Raw genomic sequence first — 17849 nt, 5'->3', positions numbered from 1 at the left:
AAATTCATACTGTGTGTATATGATACAAATGCCTGTTGAACGACATCAACAAAAATTCGGAATCGTACACGCGTGCGCGTGTATGCACGTGCAACACTTTCTTTCATTTCTTGGTACTGAAATGACCATATTGAATGTACTACATGTAATTAAAGACTAAAATAAAATGATTTTTTGCTATAGATTTAAAAGGACATCACTTTTTAATTGGGGGAGGTTTGGGGAACATATGTAACGGTCCCCGTTACAATTAGAACTAGTTATTATTATTCTTTTTCTCCGGTACTTTTTTGTCCGGTAGTGTTCTCAGAAACTACAAAAGGGATCGATATGAAACTTTCCAGGATGATAGTATAGCGTTTGGAGATGTGCATAGTGATAGTCATTTTGTTTGCACGTGCATGCACGCGCGCGCACGTGCATTGCAATTTTGGTACAAAAAATGGAAAATCAGAATATTGAAGGAAGCGATATAAAACCTAAATAGGATGATAGTATATCATTTGTACATATGAAAAATAATAGTTATTTTGCCAGCACGCGCACGCATGCGCGTGCACGCGCATTACAAAATTTGTACGCTAACTTTGGAATCAGTCTAACTTTTTTGTTGTTCATTGAAATGGCTTGAAATTCATATCATAGGTAGATATTGAGACTCTTAACTGATTTGCATGGTCAAAATTACCAATTTGCACGTGCATGCACGTGCGCTTCATTTTGATTGGATAATACTAAAACGTTTGTAACTATCTTGTTTATGAAGTGAATGAGATGATATTCACAGCATATGTAGACAATATGTGTATCTATATATTGGTGTAAGAAAAAATGCCAACGCACACGCGCATGCGCGTGCAACGTTTTTAAATTTTCAATTTTTAAAGGACGATAACGTTTTTGTTTTTCATCAAATTCTATTGATATTAATGGTTTAGATGTGTCTTGTTACTCCTTACAAATTGTTGTGGTTAGAATTACTGCTCAGCACGTGCATGTACGTGTGCTGAATTTTGATTGGACGATTTTAAAATCGCTATAACTTCCTTGTATTTGGTGGAAACGTTATGAAATTCACACTGTGGGTATATGATACACATGCCTGTTGAACGACATCAACAAAAATTCGGAATCATACACGCGTGCGCGTGTATGCGCGTGCAACGCTTTCTTTCATTTTTTTTGGTACTGAAATGACCATATTGAACGTACTACATGTAATTAAAGGCTAAAATAAAATGATTTTTTCCTATACATTCACAAGGACATCACTTTTTAATTGGGGGAGGTTTGGGGAACATATGTAACGGTCCCCGTTACAATTAGAACTAGTTTCTTTTGAAATTGACATTGCTTTCATCATGCAATGAAAATACATGTTTTTGCAAACTACATCAATCCGGTTTTCTAATACCACCCAGTGGCGGATTTAAGGAGTTTTGTTGAATTGGGAAAACTTTTATTTTTTCCAAAAATCCCTAAAATTTGCGTCATTTCATTGATTTCTCTCTATGAAAAATGACAGAAAATAGTAAAAATGACTACATAGGAGACATATTTGAAACCCTATAAAATCTGTAAAATCCATGAGCTTCCGGGGGCTTCACCCCTGGACCCACTGAGGGCCTCAAGGCGGTCCCCTAGACCCCCTGCCTCAAAAAGTTACGCCCCCCCCAACTGCAATTCCTGGATCCGCCCCTGCAACCTGTCTGCAAAATCATTACCATATGAAGTGTCATCAAGGGCAAAAGTGCATTGACTGTTTCGTTTAACGTAACAAATGGGTAAACCACGTGGTATCTTAGGTCTTAATTCTAGTTTATATGTTTAATAAAACATAAAAATATAAACAATAAAATGTCTTTCTTTGTTGTTTCATCGGGTGATGAAGGTAGCAATCATTGCAGAAAAAAAAAATTGCATAACGCGGTTTATGCATTTTATCTGCAATGCAAGCCACCTTCATCACCCGAAAATAAAGAAACAACAAAACAAAACCAACACTATACACCGTTAACTATTATATCTTTTTATTCGAAGTGTACATACATGTTACTGTGAATATTTTTCAAATTTGATTTAAATAATGAATGTACTTGGTGTACTATATCGTTAAGATATTACAGTTTTTGAAATATGCTCTTTATATCTGAAAAAGGTTTTAGTTTATGTGCAGCGTTCAAAGTGTATACACAAGTATAGTAGGAAAATATATTAAGAATTTTTTGATATTTTAAAATTTATGAGACAGCAACTCAAGAATACAACGATATAAGGCCTCAACCGTGCGCAGCTATTTGTGCGCCGTAAATCGAAGGTTTTTATAAGGGGTGGATCTGTAGCACTCTGTTATGTCAAAATATTTTTTCAGAGAGCTACAGTTCTGCAGCTAACACGGTGAGTGCTGTGTGAAAGAAATTACTACTGGGTATAATCACAAATTTCATGAGATTTCAACGAGACTTCAGAAATTGCTGTACAGAGTTCCGAATACATTATAGTACTACACTCCAGAGATAACCTCTATAACTGTACAGGGGTATTACTTTTCATTGTAACCCCGTCCTTTTAAATTGCACCTCAGATATCGTTGTCGTCGTTTTCTGAAAACCCTCCACGACATAGGGTCAAGTTTGTTGTCAACATCTTCAGCTTGACACCAGACTCAGTACAATGTAAAGTTATAAACAAATCCGTTATCTATGTGAGTCAACTACAGTGTATATTTCAATAAGTCTCTTGAATTACAAAACACTTTCATGCACTGTTGAGTATAAGAATACAATATTGATTTAGACAAAGATCAAAATGATGTTTTTTAAAAAAAACACCACTTAAACGTAGTGTTATTTATATTGAAATTCATGATTTTTTTTAAAGAGGGAGGTTCATTAATTAGCTAACCAAATATTGATGTTTTATGCCGTTCAGTAAACTCCGTGGATACACAGTGAAACAGAGATGACTAATTATCCATATGTTTGTGAAACAGAGATTACTGAATATGTATATATTTGTGAAACGGGGATTACTGATTATCTATATTTCTTTATATAAATCGTCTTCCTCTTGATGTTTGCGAATAATGGAGATATTTTCCTCTTATTTCACCTTAACGTTTCTTCTGTAGTGGGCAGTGTAGAGGGAACTTCTACTGTCCTACTAGTGAGCTAGCTTTTCTCGTGTTGTGGTATAGTCTCTATCTTGATCAGTCAACGTAAAGGTGGGCGTGATCAATCTTGGCTGAGAGACCGCTTCTCGGTCCACTTTTATTTCAGATCAGTTAGGTCAATGAATCGATGTTTGAATGGTCAGTTCGTTAAATATATAGTTACAAATTAATATTGGTTTAGCATATTCTATTTTGGCAATAGAGACATAGATATTTTGAAACATCAAACTTAAGTTCGCTTTGTTCCTGGGATCAGCTTTAAACTTGTATAATATCGCATCGAATCGACCTACACTGGAAACTTATACATAGTTTGGTAGGCCGCTGTGTAAAGAACAAATCGTGTCATCTGTTTGACCTGTAGTGAATCCATCGAGATCCAATTTTCAGAAAACCTGTCAACAAAGGCTCTTGAATTCAGGTTGATATCTTTAAGAGACATTTAAGCCTACCTTGACCTTGGACTTGGATGGGGGGGGGGGGGGGGGGGGGGGGGTTAGTCACTGGATGTCTGAATCATATGACATCTTTGCCACCCAATAGTCTCAATCTACTCTCACCATGATAAAAGTGGACTCCTTGGCTAGCGAAGACGAATATGATACAACTTGTACAATTATAAGTACATGTAATCACTTCTGTTGAATGTAAATTTTGAAAAGTGTATATCGCAGACTATTTCTATATTTTAAAGTAAAATCGTCCCCCCTTGACCCCAACCTGAGCCCACGGGATCTGATTTGAAGCGATTCTTTTGATTATCTCACTTGAACGTGAACAAACTTGAAACTCTTTCATTTATGTAACTGTATGCTGTTTTTATGTAACTTTATGCTGTTTTTATGTAACTGTATGCTGTTTTTATGTAACTGTATGCTGTTGTGAAAAGTCGCAGTTCATACCCTCATCTATTTTTGGAAAAATGAAATTTGTTTCTTAAATGGCCAACTTCTATATTTCTATGTAGTGTTATGAATTTAAAAGAGAATTGCGTTCAATGCTCAAATGAATCCATTAATCTTCAGAACAGCTTAAGGATAGATAATGTTGGGTCGTTTCCAACAAAACACCGTGAACAGCTGCCGAGGAGCACGAATTGAAGCCCGAGGGGGGAGGGCGTGAGAGGGGGTTAACCCCCTCTCCTTAAGGGGGTCCGGGGTTCCCCGGTAAATTTTTTTTAAAGATTTATTCAGAATGGTGTATTTTAAAGCATGTTAAACTGAACTTCTTGTTAAAGTCATCACATCCTTTATAGAATTCAAAACAAAAATAATAAACACTTCACTTGTTGAAGACTGAGAAGAGCATAAAGGGGGTGGGGTCCCGCCCCCAAACCACAGGTGCTTGTGGACAAGACTTCCGGTACCCCCCCCCCTTCTTGTAATTTTAAATGTTCAATTCCTTGGGTATTTCAGACGTATTTTTGATAAAATATGTAACTTCAGAGTTTATATATTATGATCGGTGATATGACATTTTTAAAAACGGTTTCTATGCGAGGTTTGTGTATTCATTTGAAATAGATAAACTTTGAAGTTACATATCTTATCAAAAATACGTCCGAAATACCCAAGGAATTGAACATTTAAAAATACAAGAAGGGGGGGTACCGGAAGTTCTGTCCACAAGCACCCCCTAAATCCGCCACTGTGTGTGCCATTGCATTCATTGTGGGAGAGATTAGCACCATAGTATTTAAAAGCAATTGTATGCGAAGACTTTAACACGATATTCTGACTTGTTTGATGCACATATTTCAAAGAATATACGATCGTTTTCTTGGAACCACAATCCACAGATCGACGCTCAGCCAAAGGTTACCTTCTGGTACATATTACAGATAATATCATGTAGCGACGAGGATTCTGTATGCAATTCAAACGAGAGCAAAACACAAATAGGAATTAATAACATTTCGTGATCGATCAATTTTCGAGGATCTTAAGATTATTGAATGACTGCACATAAAAAAGCTGGTTATCAACAAATCATAATCCCAAGCAATTTTCTAGTGTTGTGGTAGTCTCTGTCTTAATCACTCAAGTGAAGCAACGGTGGGCGTGATCAATCTTGGCTGAGAGACCGCTTCTCGGTACACTTTTATTTCAAATCAATTAGATCAACAAATCGATGTTTGAATGGTCAGTTCGTTAAATTTATAGTTGCAAATTAATATTGGTTTAGTATATTCTATTTTGGCATTATTAAGCGAAATAGATATTTTGAAACATCAAACTTAAGCTCGCTTTGTCCCTGGGATCAGTTTTAATCTTATATAATATCGCATTGAATCGACCTTTAAGTCATTGGTACCATTGGATCCTTGTGTACTCTGAACGAGTTTGTTTTACAAATGGTGAAAAATTCAACAATGGTACCATTGGTATACTGATCAATTAGTACGTAATCTCAAAGATATACGCTCATATCACCTTTGTGAATAAGTTGCGTTTAGAAATATATTTTGAAGTCATATTAATTACTTTCCCTTGCAGATAATTTTGTCCATCTTCGCTAGCCAAGAGTTTTCGGTCAATAAATGCGAAGCGAGATGGACCAAAAACCCTTTGGCTAACGAAGATGTATTTTCTCTTCTGACGAAATGGTTAGACTGGGAGATTGCTATATAGCACTTACAGTAACACGCGGTGTTTTTAAAACCCATTTCCGTCTAAGCAGGGCCATGTTTAAAGCAATATGTCTGAAATTGTCTTTTGTTGATGCCTGCAAAGATTTATAAGGGGGGAAAGGTGTCATACAAAATCGGTTTCTTTCAGTGTGTACAGTGTGTACGCGATGCCCGCCATTTTTGATTACGTCATAAATAGAGTTGCCAACCCTAATAGAGCTCTAGGTTGTCTGCAGAAATGTTTACCATTGGTAAATTTTATTGGCAACATTGGTACCATTGTTGTACCAATGATAAAATAAATTTGCCAATGGTAACTTATGTCAACCAACGGTAGTACAGTGCCTTTAGTAAGCCGCTATAATCGCTATATAAACAACAAATGGTGTCACCTGTTTGACCTGTAGTGAATCCATTGAAATCCAATTTTCGGAAAACCTGCCAACAAGGTCTCTTGGATTCAGGTTGACGTATTGATATCTTTAAGAGACACGTAAACCTACCTTCACCTTCTTGGATGGGGAGGGGAGGGGGTTAGTCACTGGATGTCTGAATTATATGACATCTGCGCCACCCAATGGTCCCAATCTACTCTCACCATGATGAAAGTGGACTCCTTGGCTAGCGAAGACGAATATGAGACAACTTGTACAATTATAAGCACATGTAATCACTTCTGTTGAATGTCAATTTTGAGAAGTGTATATCGCAGACTATTTCTATTTAAAAGTCAAACCAAATCGTTGCCCCCCCCCCCCCCCACCCCCGACCCCAACCCGAGCCTGCGGGATATAATTTGAAGCTATTCTCTTGATTATATGACTTAAACGTGTCATTTAATTTGAACAAACTTGAAACTCCTTCATTTATGAAGTACTATAGTATGCCGTCGTGAAAAGTCGCAGTTCATATTCCCACTTGCATTTTTAAAAAATGAAATTTGTTTCTTTAATGGCTAAGTTCTATATTTCTTGATAATGCTGTATATTTTAAAAAGAATTGAGCTGAATACTCAAATGAATCCATAAAAAAGTTTGCAAAATCTCGAGAACAGCGTTAAGGGTAGAGTCCAACAAACATCCCGTGAACAGCTGCCGAGGAGCAACGTATGTGCCATTATATTCATTGTGGAGAGATTAGCCCCATGGTATTTAAAAGCAATTGTATGTGAAGACTTTAACACGACATTATGACTTACAAACAGTGATTTGTTTCATACACATACACTGGCGGATTTAGAGGGGGATGGGGGCAACCCCAACCCCCCTAAAATTTTCAAAGTTTAGGTTACAAATCAGTGCGTACTATAAAAAGAGGGAAAATGAAATCATATCTATAATAATTGATTCTAAAAGGTGAATGTCAACATACATAAAGTCCCTAACTCCGTATTTTACATCAGTAGGAGAAATAAGCATTATATCTTGCTCTAATACTGTACATATATAAATGGATAACCGTATAAGATTCCGAGTTGATTATATTTTTTTTTTCATTAGAGATACTAGTATGCGTTTCTTGAGAATTGTTTATATACATCTTGGTTTAATTTTTTGCAGCCGCTCCCTCCCTCCGAAAGTCATGCATTATTTTTTTTATTGGCTATTATAATTAAAAAAAAATAAAAATAAATCTACATCTGTTGAGGCAAGAGGCGTAACATGTGAATGATGTGATGAAAAGGTGCAAGGGCGGATCCAGAGGGGGGGGGGGGGGATGTTCCAGACCTCTCCCCTTTTTTGCGGACCAAAAAAAATTAAGTTATTCAATTTTAACGAGACTTTGCATCGAAATGATATGAAAGGTGGATACTTGATTGTAATAGCATCATTCAAATTTATCAACACCAGTATATCATTTAATTTCACGATGAATACCGGTAAGATGAAACACTGATATGTATTTACGATATTTTCTTCAGATACTAGTATCACTTCAAATTCTTAAAAAGTATATGTAACATAAAAGTTTTGTTTAAGAAGCAGACAATTTAAAAGTGAAAAAGAAGTGCCAGGAAATGCTCAGAATGCAGGATTTTGCACTATTTACCGCAGCCCCCTGGCCTATTGGAAGTAACCTTTAAATCAGCTTTTTTTTTTTTTTTTTTTTTTTTTTTTTTTTAGATTTAAAATCAGATCTGAGTATAGGGATAAAAATGACCAGAACGTGAGAAACAAGTAGTAAAAACGAAATCATTTCCTTGTATAAACTGTCTCAAGGTCTCCCTAACATGTTACATGTATATAAACTGTCTCAAGATCTCCCTATTAAAATGTTATGTACACAAGCAAAAAAGGTGTAAATGGGTGGGGTTGGAGATTGTGAAAAGTAGCTAAAAGATCGATCAAGTGCTAGACACCCCCCCTTTCACAAATTCCTGGATCCGCCTATAATGTGAGGGGGGAGGGATTCAATTCCAAGAAATACAAATAAGTTGACTCAAATCACAGCTCAATGACAAGCAAATAAGTTTGACTAGAAAGAAATTTACTGATGATAAATTTTGCCTCATTTGAGTAGAGTTGATAAAGGTGTGTTTCTGTTTGTAAGAGGGGATGTAATTCACCTATGAAGCTATAACTCTTAAAATCACTAAAATTCAGGAGCTTCCGGGTGCCCCCAGACCCCCTGCCTCTGGAAAAAATTCCACGCCCCTCCCCCCTAACCAGAATTCCTGGATCCGCCCCTGATATATTTCAAAGAGTATACGATAGTTTTCTTGGAACCACAATCCACAGATGGGGATTCCGACGTTCTGCCAGAAGTAGCCTTATGGTACACGATTCAGAGATAAAATCATGTAACGCCGAGGATTCTGCATGCAATTCAAACGATAGCAAAACACAAATCGGAAATCATAACATTTCGTGGTCGATCAATTTTCGAGGATTTCAATTATTGAATGACTGCACACAAAAAATCTGGTTATCAACAAATTATATATCCTAGCTCTCTGAACAAAAACTGATACACCATTAAATTTTTCTAATTATTATATTAGCATTACAACAAACTGAGGCCTTGGAAAATAAAGGATTGTTTAAAATGCCGACCCCCCCCCCCCCCCCCCCGTAAGTACAAAGTACCTATAATACCACAGGTCATTATACCGCTTGGGACCGTCTTCATATGAGTGAAAAATTCTCGAGAGGGACTTTAAACAAGTTACAATCAATCAATCAATATACCGCTTGGGTTTTTATTTACTATTATAGACTTAGAGGTTCTCTACATCGTCATAATGGCTGACTTCCTTTTAAAACATGGATGAAAATGTAAATATCAGCAACATTTGTCTATTCATTTCGAAGATTATTGCCTATCTGAATAGCTCAATAGGTTAGTACGTCGTCTGCTGAACTGTGGTTCGCGGGTTCGAGTCCAGCAGAAGTTTTACATTTCTATTCAGATTGCTTTCTACTAAAACTGAGTTTATTGAAGTCCTACATAAAGAAAATTTAAGATTTCAATGGGCGCACTTGTTTCATCGCCCGGGTCAAGCCGGTTGATACTTCCGGAAGCGGGCAAGTAACTTGTTTCAAGTATTTTTAAGCCGCCGGTCGAGCGAAAAGTAGCCCGGATCGCCCGATAAATTTAGAGCGGGCACATGGAAAACAATATGGCGGAAAATATAGATAAAAATTTTCTTGCTCGTTATTTGTCCATTTTTCATTCATTAAAAGAGTTTAGCATAAAGTAGACAGACGTGAGTTAAAAGGCAAGTTTGTTTTTTTTTACATTTTTGTTTCCGAATGCTGGATGATACGATCAACACCGCTTCTCTGTGAAAGTTACAGCTCAGTCTGCAGTGTTTGTGAACGAAATGTTTGAATATAAAACTGATTATCAATTATGATTTTTAAACTTACATGGGTTACATTTTATGAAATCTGTTATGCAGATGTTCTTTGAAAAATACATAATTTTTTGTTTTTACATATATTCGGCCGATTTCCCACTCGTTTCTTAAGACAAACTGGGTCAAAAAGTCATGTGATAAATTTCTGAAACAAGTGCGCCCAATATCAAAACATTGTTGCACATATCCTCCTCTTTTCACCCATGTCAAATCTCTCTTGTGTAGCATTCTTCCTTAACTCTTGAATCGGAAATTCGAACCCAAGCGATACAATGTCTTGTGTATGAAATGTGCTTACAATTCTTAAAGCAGGATGACTATGGATTCATTAATTATTAATATTTTATGAAAGGCAGAAGCAGGAAGACGTTTTTTTAAAAACGAACACTGATTGTACGATTTAAACCGACGAACGGATATCCATGTTCCGAGAAAAGCTTCCCTTATAACTGTTTCTTTATTGGTGTACGCTTACTGGGATGTTTCTAGACTGGCATAGTAATCAGTGAAATTAAAGTTCACCTCTTGATAATCTGGTAACATGATTTGTTGTGGTCAGAAAGTGCATGTTTACTGGGTATATAGGTTTATTTGACCACAGTGTATCTATTGTTTCATTGCTTCAAGAGGGCCACGAATTTCTGAAAATGTTCGACCCTCTAGAACTTGACTGATAGCCAGAACGGTCGTTAAGGTTAAATGGTCACAGCAGTACAGTATATGTGTACTGTATTTGTGACAGGAATGTGTGTCACAGAGATTTTGTTACTACCCAAACATTATCTACTGATATCGAAAACAGTTGTCAGCTGTTCTCTGTATATATGATATGTACATTCACTGTGTTTCTTTCTCCACGGTCTTACTGAAACTGAAGCTTAATATCTCATACATTTTCAACTCTTGAAATAGGCTAATGACGGCGTAAATATGAATGCGCCAGGCCTAACCACTGCCTATCAAATGCAGTTAAAATTATTAAAATGTAAAGATAAGAAAAGTGTTTCAATTTTAGAAGGTATGGGCGATGATATACCTCGGGGCCCCCTCACACAGGTGTATTTTTCTTGGAACGTGATGCATTCAATATACAGGTGTAACTAAGGGGGACTGAGGTATATCGTGCCATATATACTTTCAAAAACTGAAAGATATTTCTTAAATATATGCATGTATTTTTCATGGTAATTGAACATAAAGAAAGGGGAAAATATATATATATATATATATTATTACTACAGTAACTTGATCCGAAGAGTCGGATCACGTCGAGTTGACAGGCACGGATCATCAGATGGGTATATAATAAATATATATATACTCGCATTGTAAAAGTTCATAGAATCGACTACAATAACAAGTGCCTGTCGACTGTAAAGGGATATACAGAGGACGTTTCACGGAAAGACGGAAAACGATATGAACCAGTTTATGTTGACCAGATGTATCAAGGACATTGAAATCCTTGAAGGTTTTAAAATACACGTACTAAAAATACGACGTTTTTATTGTTCTTTGAAACTATATTGCGGAAAATAATGGCATATAGGTGACCAATATACGATATATATAAGTTTTATAAAAGATTAAATAAAAACGTGAAATATGTATTGAAAAGAATAATTACTAGTTTAGAAGTACGCAATCTCAAATTCGAATCCGAATCGGCGAGGGGGCGGGGAGTCTTTGTATACCTGATGTATTCATTTATAGAGGGGATATACATACGCCCCTTACTGCACATCTTACGGCGTATTGATAGAGATGCAGAGGCCTGTGGATCAGCCCAGATTAGGGTTTAGAAACTTGCATTTTGGAATTCTTTTCGAAGCACAATAGTATTAAATACTGTCGATGGAACACCAAATATTTCACCACATGAGGAATTTGTTTTGTTTCCAGCTGACAAAGCTTGTAATAACAGTGTCTTTGTCTGTAAGGCTCATTTTTTAAAAACGAACTTGGCATGTAAAATATAGATATATATATATATATAGTTTTTGAATACATCTGCTTCATAAGAATATAAAAACAGGTCAGCTAACAAAGGAGCACAATTCGTGCCCATGAATTCCAACAGACTGTTGGAAGACCTGGTCACCAAAGACCACTACGATATTGTCAATGAGGAAATCCAGCATATATATATATATATATATATATATATATATATATATATATATATATAATAAATAAAACAACCGAACTTGGCATTAACTCCACTTTTGGTAATCGTACTTAATTCCAACTGTCCTTTCAAAAGATAAAATTCTTCAAAACCATGCTTCAGTTTTAGACACCTTTAATATCCCAGACAATGGGTCGGATGAATATGAGTTACCGTACCTATAATGGATTCCTAAACTTCATCAAAACCCTTACAAACAAAGATACATTGCTGGATCCAGTAAATGTTCTACCAAGTCCCATCTTTGCTCCTCACGAAAATATTAACAGATTTGAAGGAGAAACTTCAAACGTACGGTGCGGCTACATATGCCAGAAGTGGTGTAAATCTCAAATGTGGATTCTAAAAAATTCTAAAGAACTTTTTGGTAAATTTGAAATCGCAAAATTTTTCTCAAATCAACGACCATTCCTCACGATAGATTATAAAGACTAGACTTTTTGATATCATAGACAGTTGCTTCCTCAGCAAAATTGAAAAACGAAAATATTCATATCTAGTGATTATTACTTTGTTAAACAGCACTCTCATTTCACGCACAGGTACTCTGAAGTTGAATTGAAAAATATGCTTGAGTTCCTCATTGACAATATCTTCGTAGTCTTTGGTGATCAGGTCTTCCAACAGTCTGTTGGAATTCATGGGCACGAATTGTGATCCTTTGTTAGCTGACCTGTTTTTATATTCTTATGAAGCAGATGTATTCAAAAACTTCTACATGAGAAGAAAAAATATCTTGCTGTGGCCTTCAATTCGACATTTAGATATATCGACGACCTATTATCTATTAACAATAATGATTTTTATTCACATGTTGATTCGATATATCCAAGTAAACTCGAAATAAAAGACACCACTAAGTCGTCCACTTCTGCTTCATACTTAGATATTTTATTGAAAATAGATGTTAACGGCAAACTAATAACTCAACTTTATGATAAACGGGATGATTTCAGCTTCCCATATTTATGTAGCAATATTCCATTATCACCTGCTTATGGTGTTAATATTTCTCAACTGATTCGATATGCAAGTGCTTGTTCTGCTTATGGTCAGTTTTGAAATCAAGGCAGGCTACTGACAAACAAGTTGATGGTGCAGGGGTTTCAACAGTCTCGTTTAAAGTCAGCATTTCTCAAATTCTATGGTCGTTATAACGATATAGTTTGCCAATACAACCTATCATTGGGTAAAATGCTGTCTGAATTGTTTCATACCGATTGTTAGGCCGTTCTTGGCATAAGGGGCTAAGCCCGTTTTAGACCCGAACTCTGTGATACCATAAATATAGATTTAAATATATATATTTATGGTATCACAAAGTTCGGGCCCAAAACGGGCTTAGCCCCTGTGGTTCTTGGCACACTGATTTTGAGTACGGATAACTCCGTTTACCTGATCAAGATATAGGGCTCACGCCGGGTGTGACCGGTCGACAGGGGATGCTTACTCCTCCTAAGCACCTGATCCCACCTCTGGTATATCTAGGGGTCCGTGTTTGCCCAACTCTCTATTTTGTATTGCTTATAGGAGTTACGAGATAGATCACTGTTCGTTATCTTCACCTTTCCTTTGACACACTGAATTTTCAATTTTTTACAAGAGGTCAATTGGCTAAAATGCTCACCTGGTTCCCTATTTCCTCCTGCACGTTCTTCCCTCTTTATTCCTATGAAGAATTATGACCCCATATTATGGCCCCACCCTAGCCCCACAGAATTGTGACTTAAAGAATCTTGAATCCACACAATATGGGGATGTTTCAATATTTAAAAAAAAAAAATTGAATCTATACATTTGGTAATGTTTACTTATTAATATGATTTTGCATGACCCTACTTCTCGTGAAAAAAAAAAAATCCTTTCTCATGTAAAATTTGGACTCCGTGTTTCAGCCCCGACATAGCCTTGATGGTCACAAGTTGATTCAAATATGAATCATCACCACATTGAATACTTACATAAATAATCAGGACGCTGCTTCTCATGAGAATAAGATTTTATAGTTATTTAAAAAAATATTCATATGGTTACGTAAAACTTTGATCCCACTCTACCTCCTGGAACCCTGATTCAAACAAATTTGAATTTGCACTCACTGAGGGTGCTTGCATACTAATCATAGTCTTGTTGGTTTTGAGAGGTATGGTTTTCTCTATATATTCTTATGTATTAAACGGACATGGACACGATTTGAGCCGAAAATTTTCAAATTTTCTTTTTGCATTTTTAATGTTTAGAATGCTTAACTAAGGTATTTCTAATGATTAGCAAACATTTGAAGCATTGCAAACAATAAAAATGGAAAAATAAAACTTGAACATTTTCAGCTCAAATCGTGCCAATCTGATTTAAAATCAGATCCTAAGATCCGCTCACTTAAATCGCTACACTAGGCGATCTAAGTGAGCGGATCTTAGGAGGATCTGATTTTAATCAGATTGAAATCGTGCCCATGCACCTTTAAGGCTCCATCTAAACCCTCCAAACCTCTGGGACCATCATTTGAACAAACATGAATCTGCACTTCTCGAGGATGATTGTATATCAATATATGATTAACCCTGCTGTTCCTGGGGGAAAATGTTAAAGAATTTCTCCACATGTTACCATCTAAAACGTTGATACCGTATTTAGACCTCACCCTAACCCCCATGGCAATGGTTTGAACAAACTTGAATCTGCACTACCTGAGGATGGTTCCATATGTTGTTGATTTGGCTAATCATGGTTCTGCTACTCATGTAAACAAGATTTTTTTGGTTGAAATTATTACCCGATATGACCCCCTACTGTGGTTCTATCATATCCCAGGGAATCATGGTTTGAAAAAAAGAATGGAATCTACATTGTCAGGGAGGTTTATTTAAGTTCTTCTCTAGCCCTGTGATTCTTAATTTTATTTAAGACAACCACTCTATTTTTTACTATGTATCCCTTTCTTCAAACAATTGTGAATCCCCTTTACCTAAAGATGCTTTGTGTAAAGTTTTTGCTGAAATTGGCCCACTGGTTCTTGAGAAGAAATTCATTTCTTTACGTTTTGCATGTAGTCATTTTTCGTAAATACATTTCGCGGGTTTCTGAGCTCATGCACGAGTGCTTTTGTGCTCAGTATATATACTACTACTGGTCAGTGTTCGGGCAGTGCGAGGTTCGTTACAAGCAAGAAAGGTTGCTTTTGTATTTCTGTGCCATAGCCTTCCCTCCCACCCAGCCCATTTTCAGTTTTGAATTCATATGTTTTCATTAGTGATTTTTCAGCTTTGTCGATTTGATGTTTGCTTATTTTAAAAAAAAAGCGATCTTGTAACGAACGCAACCAACCTATTCACTTTTTCTGTTTTGTTTTATTATCAAATAGTCAAAGAAAATATTTATTTTCGGACGAGGGCAATGATGGAGAAAATAAGTCAAATGTATATGAAGTTTACATAATCAGAAAAGTTCACGTGTGCTAAAACGTGCCTTGAATAATCACGTGACTCTTTCTTACCTACACTATCTGTGTCTTTGCTCCGATATATGCATTACAAGACACACTAGAAAATCTTCCGAAACGATGCCTTAGGACTTAACCAGCAGGGGGATACAGAACCAGCAGATGGGGGGGGGGGGGGGGGGGGAGGGGGGGGTTGCACCAACAGAGGAGCATTAAAACAAAGTACACATTGACTTTCATGTCGCGCGATTTTTGCAACACGTCTTTATAAATAATCATGTAAAATTTTGACAGACGTACAATGCAAGACCTCAATCACAGGAGAATGAACTCACGAGATTTCTAAGAAAATCACGTGATGACAATTGACTTCCTATCGACGAATCCAGATGCCGTCTAACAAATGCCAATTAAGCCGTCGCGAGACTTCCTTTCCTAGAACGTGCACGCCGTCAGCACTCTATGTAATTATCAGATTATGACATCAATGTAAGAAAGGTCCTTGGTCTCTCGAACACCTGTTATGAAACCAAATTTTATTCATTTAATTTTTTTAATAGTTTGAATGATATCTTTAATACATGAGATTGGTGAGGGACACAACAAACAGCTACGTAACATACTAGTGTAATTCGTGGTACTATATTGGCTGAATTTATCAAAATACATGTATAATACATATTGATCTCTCAGGTTCATTAAACATTTGTAGTCCTCCACCATCAATTTCACACCTGGTTGTAGATGTTATGTAAGAAAAAGATCTGAGAGATCCTCTCTTAGTAGAATTAGATTAAGTGCACATAAACTTGCGATAGAAAGTGGTAGATATAATTCCACCTCAATGAATGAAATATGTTGTAATGCTTGCAATACTGGTGTGATCGAGGATGAAATTCATTTTCTTTTTCAATGTAAATCTTATTCTAAGCTAAGAAACACCTACCTTAGAAACATTTATGATATAACACAGAAAAATATTACTCTGGACAATGAAAGATGCATGTTACAAATATATTTTGACAGTGATATACATAAAGTCTTAAAAATTACTGTGAAATTTATTAGAGACTGTTTTGAATACAGAAGTCAATTACTTTCGACTACATAAAAATTATGTATTGATGTTCATTGGGCGTTTGCCAATTATTGTAATTGTGTTTGTGCCAATAAATATTTGTATTTATCTTTCAATGCGCTATATATATATATATATATATATATATATATATATATATATATATATATCTTTTATCTTCCATAATTTTCTATTAAATCCACTACACTTCTCAGAAAATCCTGGGGTGATACCTTTAATTAGCCCGTAATGTCACATGTTTGATCAAAGCTAAAACCAGGCATGTTTTAATCGCATGCTTGAAAACGTTCTTGTTTTTTTCCCTTCTTTTTTAACTAATAATTATGTTATGCACTGTATCAATCACTGAACTCGATCTGCAACATTTTTTTTATCTATACATAATGTATATTCAGTTATTAAACATCTATTCTAAAACTCGTACAACAAAGTACAAGGGAAATAATAAGGCAGGGTCACAAGCCGCGAAGCTAACATCTGTTAGAAACATTCTGTGCCAAGGCTGGTGAGTGTCCACGCAGCTGTTCGGAGCTGAACTGGTTTCAGGTACTTCATTAACATCGCTAAAGGACATTTATGCCAAGTTTAGTGACATGGCATATAGCCATCATGGAGGCGACAATTTCGGCCATGTTAGAATTTTGTTGACAAAGTTTGGTAACAGTATGCATGGGTGCAAGTATCCATGAATATATATTTACATTTACAATGTGTTTGCCACCTCTACAAATTTTAATGACAGCGCTACCTCATGAATGCTTTGATACCTTTACAAATAATGACAGCGCTACCTCATGAATGCTTTGATACCTTTACAAATAATGACAGCGCTACCTCATGAATGCTTTGATACCTTTACTAATAATGACAGCGCTACCTCATGAATGCTTTGCAGTTGTGAACAATGTGCGTATGAATCTTGATAAAAATGGTACGTTTAAAATGAAAGTAGAATGTAAATAAAAAATATAATTTCAATTTTTGAAAATACATGAAGGCATGAACTGCAACACTCCCCACTGGCAAACCTTTCACGAAGAACTCACGGGGTGGGGTGGGGGGTGGGGACTATTCCCGGGTGAATTATAGAGAGAGCTTTGGAGGCATGCTCCCAATAACACCGTATAATATCACAAATTAGTCACTTTCATGCTTTACGTTCTATATTCAGGTTAATATCTTCTAATTCAGCAGTCACAAGAATCAAGTGAGTATTTAATTCCACTCCCATTTTCAAAGCTTTGTAATTTAAACAAAATTGTCTCTTGTAATATTTAAACATCGTCATCATACAATCGAAGGCATTTATTACAAAACATCTTAACGTAAATTATTTTGAGGAACTTAAAGCTTTGACCAACAATTGCAAAGATATGACGGTTGAAATGCAAATAACAATTTTTAGGCTCCATTTTATTGTATATTCCTTTAAAGAAGAGTGAACGCCTTACGTGTATATA

Source organism: Ostrea edulis, chromosome 4 (genome assembly GCF_947568905.1).
Source record: "Ostrea edulis chromosome 4, xbOstEdul1.1, whole genome shotgun sequence".
Lineage (NCBI taxonomy): Eukaryota > Metazoa > Mollusca > Bivalvia > Ostreida > Ostreidae > Ostrea > Ostrea edulis.
The sequence above is the reverse complement of the archived record's forward strand: the minus strand, read 5'-3'. Positions refer to the sequence as shown.